General features: G+C 40.5%; 1 protein-coding gene across 4 annotated transcripts in view; it reads left to right on the plus strand.

Moving 5' to 3' along the window:
- NFIB (nuclear factor I B) overlaps positions 1-12,203 on the plus strand; it is a 210,435-nt gene that overhangs the window by 124,250 nt on the left and 73,982 nt on the right. The window lies entirely within an intron of this gene.

Below are 12,203 nucleotides of genomic sequence, written 5' to 3' on the forward strand. Positions count from 1 at the left end.
AGTTGGGTTTCTTTTAAGTGATTCCAGTGATTATATGTGAATAGTCTCCATGAGAATTTCACTAAAAATAAAGGAATCAAAAGAAAATCAATACTAGACTTTGCCTTCCACGTTGTTTAGGCCAAACACTAAATATTTTGATGTAGTCATTCTAGGGCTGAGAATGGGCTATTTCATCCAATGTCTGGTAAATCTGCTTCAGAACTTCAATCTTGGTTTTTAAATAACATTGGTTTTCTGTAATTATTCACAGGGTAAGACAAAACAAGTAATATCTGAGTCCTCCTCTCCCTAGGATTTTTCTTTGTTGGTAATGAGAGACACCCCTCCAAGTGGAGCATTACTGTATCCTCTCATTTCGGCCCTTAGTAAAGGTGTCTGTCTGGAATGAATTTAGGGTTAATGTCATCTGCTTTTTTTTTCTAATAATGGAGTGAATCCCAGCATCAATCTGATCAAGAGCTAGCTGGGTGATGTTGGAATGTTGCATGTACATACATATTTTCTGGATGCAGATGAGGAGCAACAACCTACACTGGAAACTCTGAAATGATTTAGTATTAGGTGTTGATTAAAACTGTTCTTGTAGCATGTTGCAGTATGGCCGTCGTGTGTGACTGTGTAAAATGGGAGAAATCCTGGTTATATAATGTTTGTTTGTTTTTTTTTAAAAATAGCAAATTGGTCATATAACATAAAAAGCAAAAATAAATACAGGATAATCTGTAAATTTTTAAAATTTACAAAGCAGAATACCTTGTATAGTATGAGATTTTTGTTATGAACATAGATTTCTAGCTGAGGATCATTTTGGTTTACATTAAAGCTTGAAGCCTCTTTCGTTGAGAGACCTTGATACTGTTTCCCTCCAAGTTTTGTGGAATATCTGATTTGTTTTTTATTTCACTACAAAATATGATGTATAGTACAAATTATATTGTGTAGTGCTTTAAAAATGCAAAAGCAACAACAAAAAAGCTTAAATTCCAACAGCATGTAAAGTTCTTCTAAGTCCTTTGCTTTATTTTCCTTGAAGAAAGCTGGAGTTTTCCAAAACTCAAATTGTTGAGCCTTAGAAAAATCTTTTAGTCTAGTCTCTAATAAAGGTTATGTTTTAATAATCTATTTGTGCAAGCTCCAGAGAGAATCCAAATGTTTTTGTAATCCTCTTCTGCCATTTTTAATATATTTCTTTGTATGTATAATAATAATAATAATTAATTAATGTGACATTAAGGTTGAGAAATGCATCAATACAAAAGTCAGGAAGTACAGATTTAAAGACAAATGATTGACTTTATCTCATCCTGCTTATGTAGCCATTAAAGTATGGGTCTCTTTATATCATGGCATTATTTATCATAAAACACAACATGTATCACAAAGTGGAATTTGTTTTTCAACCTTACATGTCTGTATATACTATTGTGTACTATGGTTTAATACAGACTCTGCATCTGTGCTGAAAAATAAGAATTTTGTTTTCAAAGAAAAAACAAACATTTGTGAAGTGATTATAGACGTAATGGACACAGTGTTAAAAAACAAAGGTGTTATCTCAAATAAAACTGATCCGTATGATCAAATATTAATGTATAGATTATCATGATTGAAAGCTCTTTGGGACACAGATTCATTTTATTGTATTGTGCAGCGCCTTGCATAATGGGGCCTTCATCTCTGGTTGTGGACTGTCATTTCTACCCCAACAAAATAATAATAATAGACTGTTAGCATAGTAGCAAGTGTAAAAATTGTGTTGTAGCTAGTCTTCTTTACGTCTAATTTTAAGAAGGAAAAGTGCCTACCTTATAAGAGGTAAAGTAAAGCTATCTACTCTGAGAAGATAATGACTCTGTGAAGGTGAGTTTGAAACAGCTGAGGATTTGCTTCCTGGTCAAGGGCAGAAGGCTGAATTAGGACTGACAATCTATACATTCTCAGTTTACAAGAACTATAGTGTCAAATAGCAGAGGGGTAGCCGTGTTAGTCTGGATCTGTAAAAGCAGCAAAGAGTCCTGTGGCACCTTATAGACTAACAGACGTACTGGAACATGAGCTTTCGTGGGTGAATACCCACTTCGTAGGATGCATGTGACGAAGTGGGTATTCATCGACAAGAACTATAGTGCGGGCTAAGAACCATAGCTGCAATCACATAAGAAATAACTAGGGAATCAGCAGGGAGATGTTCCTGCAAGCGCAAGATCTCCCCCGTAATAGGTCTCTCCCGGCCTTGACGCCTATTCCTTTCCTTCTCTCTACATTGTCTTCTGCCTTCTTCCCTCATCCCACCAAAATCACCCCAGCATCATGGAAAATAATAGTTTTTAAGAATTAAAATTAAGGCTTGGATCCATATCTGTACATAGGCTACATTGTATTACATGACAGTATATAATGATATAGTGAAAGAATACCTATGTGCAAAAGAGGTGAAGTTAAGGATGATCTTTCAGCCAAGAGCAAATTGAAAAAGGAAAACTGGGAACTCAGTATTAACTATACTGTTTGTGACCAGTCAACATGAGGCTATAATTTTTGTATGTATCATTTCTTTTTGGTTTTAGGTGATCCTACACTGAATAAGTTCACTGTACTTATCTCAATTACAACTTGTGGATATAATCCAGCAATAAATGTCCATGGCCTGCCAAGTTGTTCAGTCCCTAGGAAGTCATGGATGCTGGCACTATGTCAGGCCAGCCTAGCCAGAGGAAAGGTTGATCTGGCTTGAAAGGGAAAATAACAAACAAACCTGGCCCTCCAAAACTTCTGCAATATGGAGGGGTGGACGTAATTGACTGTAGGGAGGGAGTGCTCCTGTAAATGAACTAGCTGCCCCTGAAAAATATAAAGCTGTGTCTTGCTTCACTTGAATTCTTTGCTCTGACTACAGAGGAGGGTTGGGCAGGCATACATCTGGGTGTCATTTGCACATTGATGATTACATGAACCCATAGGTGTTGCACAATTTCCCCATAGGGTATTACGTAGTTGTTAAAAAGGAGGGAAGAAAGCATTGAGATTTGTGGGACTCTACAAGACTATACGATGGAATGAGGAGAGGTTCATCACTATGAGATTTTTCAGAGAGGAATGACTGCTGTCCCACTGCCATTAAACCTCAAATGTGTTTCATTGGCACCATATAGTCACTGGTGTCAAAAGCCACAGAACATATTAGTGCAGAGGTTTGATTTCTGTTCCAGGCCAGGAGAAGGATTTCTGTTCCGTGCCAGAAGGTCCATTCCTGTATCATGTTTTGATCTGATGCCTGGATATGAAGGAGCCAGCATGTTGGCAGAGGATAGGTGGTGTTAGAGTTTGGATGCCGCTACTTTCTTAAGGATTTTGCCAAGAAAAAGGAGGTTGGAAACTGAGTGGTAACTGGCGAGGCTGTTGGTATTAAGAATGGGTTTTTCTAGGTTTGGCTAGACTACTGTGTTCTTAGGGTGTCTGGTAATTTGCCTTCTTAACCAAGAAGGGAGGCAACACCACTTGCCAAACAAAAGACCATTAAGTGCACTTGCTGGAATTCTTTAAAATGTATTCCTAAAAATACACTGAATGTTTTGATATGTATAATGCAGTGTTAAGATTGTGTAGCTTGCGGTGGGGGTGGTATGTAGCTTTTGTAGCAGGATTCCAGGGGTGTCCTCCTTTAAGTTTTATTTTTCAATGTCTTTCACGTGGTACATTGCAAAAGCACTAAACTTGTTCTTTAGAAGTCTCTTTATGAGTCTAGTTTTAAAGGTCACCTCTCTGCAGGGATAGTTTTGCAATATCCAAAAGAGACAGATGAACCCCACTCAAGTCAGAGACTTTCTTGGTCCCCAAATATGAGTTTGAACACTATTGTAGTATATAGCACTGTTAACGCCCCTTGCCATCTGCTCTTTCTTTCTCTTTGTATTGGATTCATAGCCTAAGGCAACCTCAGGTAAATGAGCCAGACCTTAAGCTCTGGTGTCCATTGCAATATATATAGAGACATGGAAAAGAGAAGGTGTGCGCTGAAGAGAAGGGACATGATCCTCCATTAAGTTCATATGTGAGACATGTAAAAATTGCCAAGGGAAGTAAAAAGCCCTAAATACCCAGAAATATTAATAAAAATGTTGATATAAGCACCAGCCCTGACAACTCCAATACTGTATTTAACTACTGAATCCAGGCTCCCTAGCTCTGTATAGAAGTGTTTCTGGAGTTTTTCCATTCTTACAGATTGCTGGATGAGGTAAATTGGTACTCTCTTTGGTTATTTAAGGCTGCTGGCTAGCAGAGTTGATTTACTTGTACATTAGTATCAATACTGCTGAGTGGTTATTATAAGTGTAATTATTGCTATGGCCTGAAGAGCTTTTGTATGGGCATTTTAAAAAATGTTAAATCAAAATAAATAAATTAATAACCAGCAATATTAACATAGCAAAATAGCTTACTATTCTATTCTATTCTTTCCTTCCCAGGTTCCTGGGATATGGAAATTAAATCAAATGCAAGGTTGTAAATAAATTTTGAGGACCCAAGAAAGACTGTAGGGAAACCTGAAGGCCGGGAGGGAATGGAGACCACTTTCTATTCCTATTCGTGCTGGCAGGGCAAACCTCTGAATATGCAAATATCTCTTGTGGCTACAGAGCCTACCAGGCTGTCTGAGTACTTCCTTGGGTCAGCAGCCATGGGAACTATACTCCCCTCGATTAGGCCCTAAATCCTTTATAATAATTTCTCCATTATTATCCATTTAGAAAGAAGAATTTGGTGATTTCATTTTTATAACATACAGCTTCAGAATTAATCTTTAAAGGACAGGTGATCTCAGCCTTTACAAATCTTTTCAAAATTTAATCAGCAAATTTCCTTGAGTTCTGGGTGACTCTGAGCACAGATGGTTGCTTTATTTTTATTGAATTGCAAGTTACCCTCTTGTGGGTGAGGAATTGACCCTCTAATTAATAGGAATAGAAGAGAAGTTTCATTGTAAAACTCCCCTGCCTCACCACTGTAAGCAGCTTTTCTTGAGCAAGCAATGATGCCATAATATTAGTTTGGGGTTTTAGGCAGAATTTTATTTAAACGAACAAATGCTATCAGAACAGTTTTGAGTTCGGCTTGAACAACTTGGGAGTGGATATTTCAATATGTATGTGCTTGCTTTTTCCTGTGTGCCTGCAGCCATACCATCTCAGATTGTGATCTTGATCAGTTTAAAGTTAAGCTTCAAGATAAGTTGCAAGGATTGGGTTGGTCAGGGTTCGACATTTTTTGAAACTTTCCCTTCCCAGAGAAGTGGTACAAGTGGTAATGTCAGTGATGGAGGGCATATGTTCACTTGGGAGGAGGGAGAAGAAAAGGTACGTTCTCAACTCAGGTTAGCTAACCTGGGTTAAAATAGAAGTGAAGACATGACAACTCGGCTATTCACTTGCGTTAGCAGCTCAAGTTTAACCTAGGCTTTAACTCACACTGCTAACCTGAGTTAAAAGCTGAGTTGTTGTGGCTTCACTAATATTTTAATCCAATTTAGCTAACCCAAGTCAAGAACATACCTTTGTTTCTCTCTCTGAAGACACCCTGTGAAGGTGATACTCTTCTCTCTGAATCTCTCAGTACTGTACAAGTGTTGCAGCGTGGTGTTATGGGGCAGTGTGCAGCTGGAGAATGGCATCTTTAAAACGAGGTCTTGACAATGTATAATCTTCATCAATTCCATGACACTTTTCACAAGAATAGGAGTTTTAGCCTGTGAATTCCCCCTATATTTTCAGCTGGTTATGGTACCCTTACTTTCTAATCTATTCTGTAATGTTGCTGTGTATTGTAAAATTGCGACTGACTTTTACTCCAGAGGTGACCACGTTGATGTGGTGGGTAAAATGATTCCTAGTCCTATAGATACATAGTCTAACATTTTTCAAAAATAGGTTCCTAAAATTAGACTACTAAGTTCTTATTTAGGCACTAAATCAGTAATCTTGATTTTTAAAGTGCTAAACACCTAGCTCCATTTCACCCATTTTTTAAAATTGTGGCTGTAGTTTGTGAAACACTTCAGGACCCTTTGGGACAGAAGATGTTATATACATACGTTTTATTCCTTCTCATTGCATTTCTTTTTGTGGCTTCAGGTAAATTAGTCTGATGGCAGTGCTTCATTCAGTTAAAGTGAGTTTTCCCTTCTTGGAATTACAGCAGCATATTAAGATTTCATTGTGTGACCCCAGCTATACTATGAATCCTGTCAGGTTCAGGGGCCCAGTTACAACGTGGGGGTTAAGGGACTGGGTTACTACATGGTTGTCCCCTGACCTTGTTACAACACAACTGCAGTTTGTAGTAAAAGCTCAATCTTAACCATGTCAGGGACAGCCATATTGTAACTCAGTCTGCTGACTTAGTTATATTTGTAATGTATTATATTTTATATATGGAGATATACCTATCTCATAGAACTGGAAGGGACCCTGAGAGGTCATGGAGTCTAGCACCCTGCCTTCTAGCAGGACCAAGTACTGATTTTGCCCCAGATCCCTAAGGGGCCCCTTCAAGGATTGAACTCACAACCCTGGGTTTAGCAGGCTAATGCTCAAACCACTGAGCTATCCCCACCAATGTAGACAGGACCTGCTGCATTCAACTTCTGCAACTAATATTGGTTAGTCGGCTGCTTCAGTATTTGCATCATTCCCTTCCCCTCCATCCCCGCTCTGCCACTATCCTGTGAGAAACTCAGACTCCTTGTGAGCATGTTTGTTACTGTACTGTACGAAAACAAACTAATACAAGAATCAGAAATAAGCAGTACAGTGTTTTAATGTTATTTATCATGACCTACTTTCCATAGTGTTACCAGGCTTATTTGGCAACATCCTTACTCACACTGAGTAATACCTTATGCCACCAGTAGTCCCATTGAAATGAATGGGCTCCCTGGAGAAGTGAGGTACGGCTCACAGTAAGGAATCTGGCCCTTAATGTTTACAAAGGGCTTTAAGATTCTCTGATGAAAGGACCAATAGAAGTGCCAAGTTTTATTGAAATCATGCTAGCTATAGAGATAGAAAAGACCTATTAGACCATCCAGCATATTAGACTACCTAGATTATAAAATCAATCCCTGCTGGGCTTCCTAGAGCACATTTTCTAGTGTCGTGTCCAGTGTTTACAAAGACTTGGGCTTCCTTCACTTCCCTTGAGAGAGACACCACAGCCTAATTGATCCCCTTGCTAAGAAGTTTTCCTGATATTACCTTATATTTCCCCTTTTTAAAAATGCAAATGTGTCACAATACAACATATTTATGATTTTTAAAAAAAAAATCATTTAAATATATTGATTGGATCCCTACTTACTCTTTATGAATTGTTCAGCATCACAATGGTTTAAATGAAAAAAATATGGTGTTTCATGATACCAAGAAGCAATTTTAGACTTTGGCATTAGACAGTATACAACAGAGTATAAACAGGCATTCTATTCATAAAAGTATAATTAAATCAAAAGACACTAAAAGGGCTGGTTAAAGATTTGTAAAACCAGACATGACAGGTAAGCGTTGAAGTCATTTGAGAACTAGGCCTGTACAGCACAAGTTAGTGCAAAACTAAACAATTTTTAAATATATATGCCTCAAAAACATTTTGATTTTAAATCTTAATCATTTAAAAACTGGAATCAATAATTCAGCATTTGTGTGTGTGTGTGAGAAGGTGATGAACACAAATTGCTTTTTCAAAATTTAGAGAAAGCACATTGCTGTCAAGTACTACAGGCTGTGTTAGGATGACTTGCCCAGATCCTGTCGCCCAAAGGTTGCTGCATACCTCTTGGCTCATTGCCCATTATCCACAATGGCCCAGTCTGATAATTGTAGTATTAAGTTTGGAAAACCTATTTCTCTGGAATGTCTTCTATGCAAAACAAGGTAATGAGAGAAGCTGGGTTTTCCACATCTCCCTTATAAAATAAAAGGAAAGAAAACAAACAAACAAACCCAGCAAACTGGTTTAAGCTTATGGAAGCATTTCTTTTGACTGACCCACAGATTACAACAAAATACATTTCTGGCAGGCAGATTCTTTCGTTGTACTAGAGTCAAATTTAAAAAATGATAATTAATAAAATGTAATTCTACAGAGTACATTATCTCTCAAGCAAAGTGAAGGTTTAGTAATGACATGTTCACATCAGGTTTAAACAGCAAAGACTGACATTTGTTACTGTGGACATCAAAAGAGATATTAAATATTTTAAGGAGGAATGGGGAGGTGTTATGGTAGGTTCTGTACTTGAGGAATTCAGAAAAAATTAACAAGAATCTTAATTTAAATATCTTTACTGTGTTAATGCAGGCTGTGCTTCAGGGATAATGAAATTTAAAATAACCCCATATTGTATGGAGTATAACTGTATATCTTTTTCTTTCACACAAGATTATAATGGAAATAAGAACAGTAAGTGCTATTCTGTAGGGAGATCAGAATTCCAGGGTGAAAGGTGATATCTTACACTATTAAAATCAAATGTTCTCCAGTGTTCAAGTGCTGCATTTTACTTCTATCGTATCACTGTCTGGAGTTCTCCTCTTCCAGTTCCATCTGACACGCTCTCCTATCCAGTTTTTGCTCCTTGCACTCCTCTGCAACAGCTTTCATAAAGTGTCTAATGACCTGTTCCTAGCTAAAGCTCAAAACCATCCTCATCCTCCTTAGCCTGTCAGCCACCTTTGACACAGTTGAGTATGCTCTTCTTGTAGTCTTGTTCTCCCTTGGCTTCTAGGACTCTGTTCACTCCTGATTCTCCTTCTACCTCTCTATTTGCTCCCTCAATATGTCCTTTAGACTAGAGAACCCTTCTCGTCTGCTCTCCAGATTTCTGAGCAGGTTCCACAGGGCTCTGTCCTTGGTCCCGTTCTCTCCTCCCTCAGCACCTTATGTCTGGGTATTCTCCTCCACAAACACAAATTCAATTACCATGTCCATGCTGATGACTTAATATATCTCTGTCTCTCGATTCCAGACCCATCTCCTTCTGTCCAAACTAATATCTTGGTCTGTAACTTTGTCATCTGGTTGTGGCTGTCTAGCTGTCAGCCCAAGGTCAACATGACTAAAACAGAGCACCTGATTTTTCCTTCCAAGCCCACTCCCTTCTGTGAAATGACCCCTCAGGACCTCACGGAGAAAGGGACAGATGCTGAATTGTGAATTTGGGAAACTCTGTTGCCAATCCCAATTGGGGAGGAATTATGAGCCCTTCTTCTTTCCTTCTTCATCTTTGACTTAGACCCTCTCTCTAGGTCCTTGCATATATGTCAAATCTTGCCAGTTCTTTCTGCATAATATCTCTAAGATATGGTCTTTCCTATCCATCCACACAGCTTAAACTTTCATCCAGGCTCTCATCATTTTGCATCTTGACTGACATAACACCCTTCTCTCTGGCCTTGACAGATCCAGTCTTGACCTGCTCATATCCATTCAAAATGCTGCTACAAAGTTGTTTTCCTAATCTGTCACTCTGACCACGTCATCTCCCTCTTTACATCCCCCGTCCCTGACTCTCCCCCGCTTCTCTCTCACATCAAACATAAGCTGCCTTTTTAGTGCACTTCATGGCCTGTTTCCACCCTACCTATCAACTCTCATTTGCTATCTAGATGTTAACCTCACCTCTAGTCAGCCCATTATGACAGGCTCCACTGTCCACTTGTCACATTCTCAAATAACACTGTCATTCTTTCTCCCAAACTCACTCTCCCACGTGGGAGGAGCTTCCTATAAACACCCACAAAGCAAATGCATTATCCCCTTTCAAAAGCCTCCTTTCGCCTGATGCCTACAAAAAACCTTGACAATGGCTAGACTCCTGGTGTGCTGCGACCACTACTTATCATGCTGACCAATATTCTTTTATTGTTTACTTGTACTCCCCTGTCTTTCTGTCTGTATCTATTTGTTGTCTCTCGTTTTATAGTTACATTGTAAGCTCCTTGGGGCAGGGACTGTCTTTTTGTTCTGTGTTTGTACAACATCTGACTAGTAGGTGTTGGTCGATGACTTATACTCACAAATGCTACAGTAATGCATATAGCAATAATATTTATAGTGCCTGCTTCTACAGCAAATTAAAACAATTTAATAATGCAAAATATTTTTGTATCTCATCTCTGGAAGCCAAGAACTGTTCTATAACATATCCACAGCGGATTTACTTCCTAACTAGTTAAAACCACTGAACTCTACTGGTACTAGAATCAAACATATTGTGCTTATTTTTCCTATACTCAGAGGCATTGGAATCCACCTTGCATGCTTGAACATAATGCTCAGAATGAAGTATAAAACCTAATGTAGCACAGTGCCTGTAAAATCAAATATTTAATATGGCTTTGTTTCACTGCCAAGTTCTTTACAATATTTTATGTCTTATTAAATAGAGAAATTTCAGTCTGTTTTTTAAGTTGCTTCAGGGGGTTAAAATCTGCATGTTTTGTTTCAGTTTCTTTAGTGCCAGGCAAAGTGTGTATGTGTAATTATTTTCAACTTGCTGAGGGTTTAAGCTTACTAGCCAGGGTTGAAGATAACTGGGTTGTCACTTTGCAATATGCGGGCTTGATTTGTGCCTTTATGGACAACTCTCTGTAAAGGGTGGTGAGTCTCTGTGCCACTGAGTCACAGTTCCTTCTCTGCTCCTGGCTCACTTGCAAAGGGAAATAATCTGCTATTGCCCCTTACCCGTAGCAGATTACTCCCTTCCACCTTCCCTTTGTGCTGAGTCAGTGTATTGGGATGTGTGGAGTCAAGACTCTGCCTATTCCCAGGGCCGCCCAGAGGATTCCGGGGGCCCGGGGTCTTCGGCGGCGGGGGGCCCTTCTGTTCCTGGACCCGCCGCCGAAGTGTCCCGAAGACCCGAGGTGGGCCCCCCCCGCCGCCAAATTACCGCCGAAGTGGGACCCGCCGCCGAAGCGCAGCCTGGTCTTCGGCGGTAATTCGGCAGAGGGGGGCCCCCGCCGGCGGGTCCCGGAACGGAAGGGCCCCCCGCCGCCGAATTACCGCCGAAGACCGGGCTGCAGTTCGGTGGCGGGTCCCGCTCTGTCTTCGGCGGTAATTCGCCAGCAGGGGGTCCTTCCGCCCCGGAGCGGAAGGACCCCCTGCCGGCGAAGACCGGGAGCGGCAGAAGCTCCTGCGCCCGGCCCCACAAGAGTTTGCCGGGCCCCCCGGAGCGAGTGAGGGACCCCGCTCCAGGGCCCCCGAAAAACTCTGGTGGGGGCCCCCGTGGGGCTCGGGGCCTGGGGCAAATTGCCCCTCTTGCCCCCCCCCCTCTGGGCGGCCCTGCCTATTCCTTGCTCTCTCTTCACCCACTCTCAGTGCATGTTGCTTAAAAAGTAGCACAAAGCATGGTGGTGAGTTTGTGATGCGGCAGCTAAAGAACCAGCTGCCTTAGGGTTTGTCTTTATTGCAGTGTTTGCTCAAGTTAACTCCTCTCAAGTTAGCCTTGCTTGAGTTAGAGCAGCCACACTGCAAAACAGCTCCTCAGCCGCACAGAATGTTTGGATTAGCAGCAGAGAGTAGCTGAGTCCCCACTGTGTTCCTAGCTTGAGTGTCAGCAGCACTCAGACTTCAACCTACACCTCGTGACAGGCCGCCTGGGCTTGAATTTAAAGCACCACTTGAGCTAGAGATTTTTGTGTGTGCCCAGGAGTCAGGTTAGGGATAACACTTGAGTTGTACCTTCATCTACACTGCAGTGAAGACAAGTCCTTGCAGACATTAGCAGAGTCATAAACCTCATATAGTTGAACTGCTGAAACATGAGACAAAGTCACACTATGTTACTGTGGGTTACAGAAGCAAATCTAAGTTGCCATGTTCCTTTTGAAAGACTGTGGCAAAGTGGATGAGAGTTGGGTTTTTTCCCCAGCTGTGCCTGAAATGATCTTTTGCATTTTATGAGTGAGTATTAGTCACACCCCTACGTTCCAGTATGAGACATTGGCTCATAATAAAGGCTGTGAAGGGAAGAAAAATATTAACATGAGTCAGTGGAAGATCCAGGATCATGATCTCTTGACTTGATAGCATGATAACCAAAGCTTGTCACATCATTGCAAGAAGTCCAAACTCATATTACAGTGGAAATACAAATTTTGGCAACACTGTTTTCTGTCCCTCTGTGCCTGCAACTGAGATGTGGG

This window comes from Mauremys mutica, chromosome 6, assembly GCF_020497125.1.
Source record: "Mauremys mutica isolate MM-2020 ecotype Southern chromosome 6, ASM2049712v1, whole genome shotgun sequence".
In the NCBI taxonomy this organism is placed as follows: Eukaryota; Metazoa; Chordata; order Testudines; family Geoemydidae; genus Mauremys; species Mauremys mutica.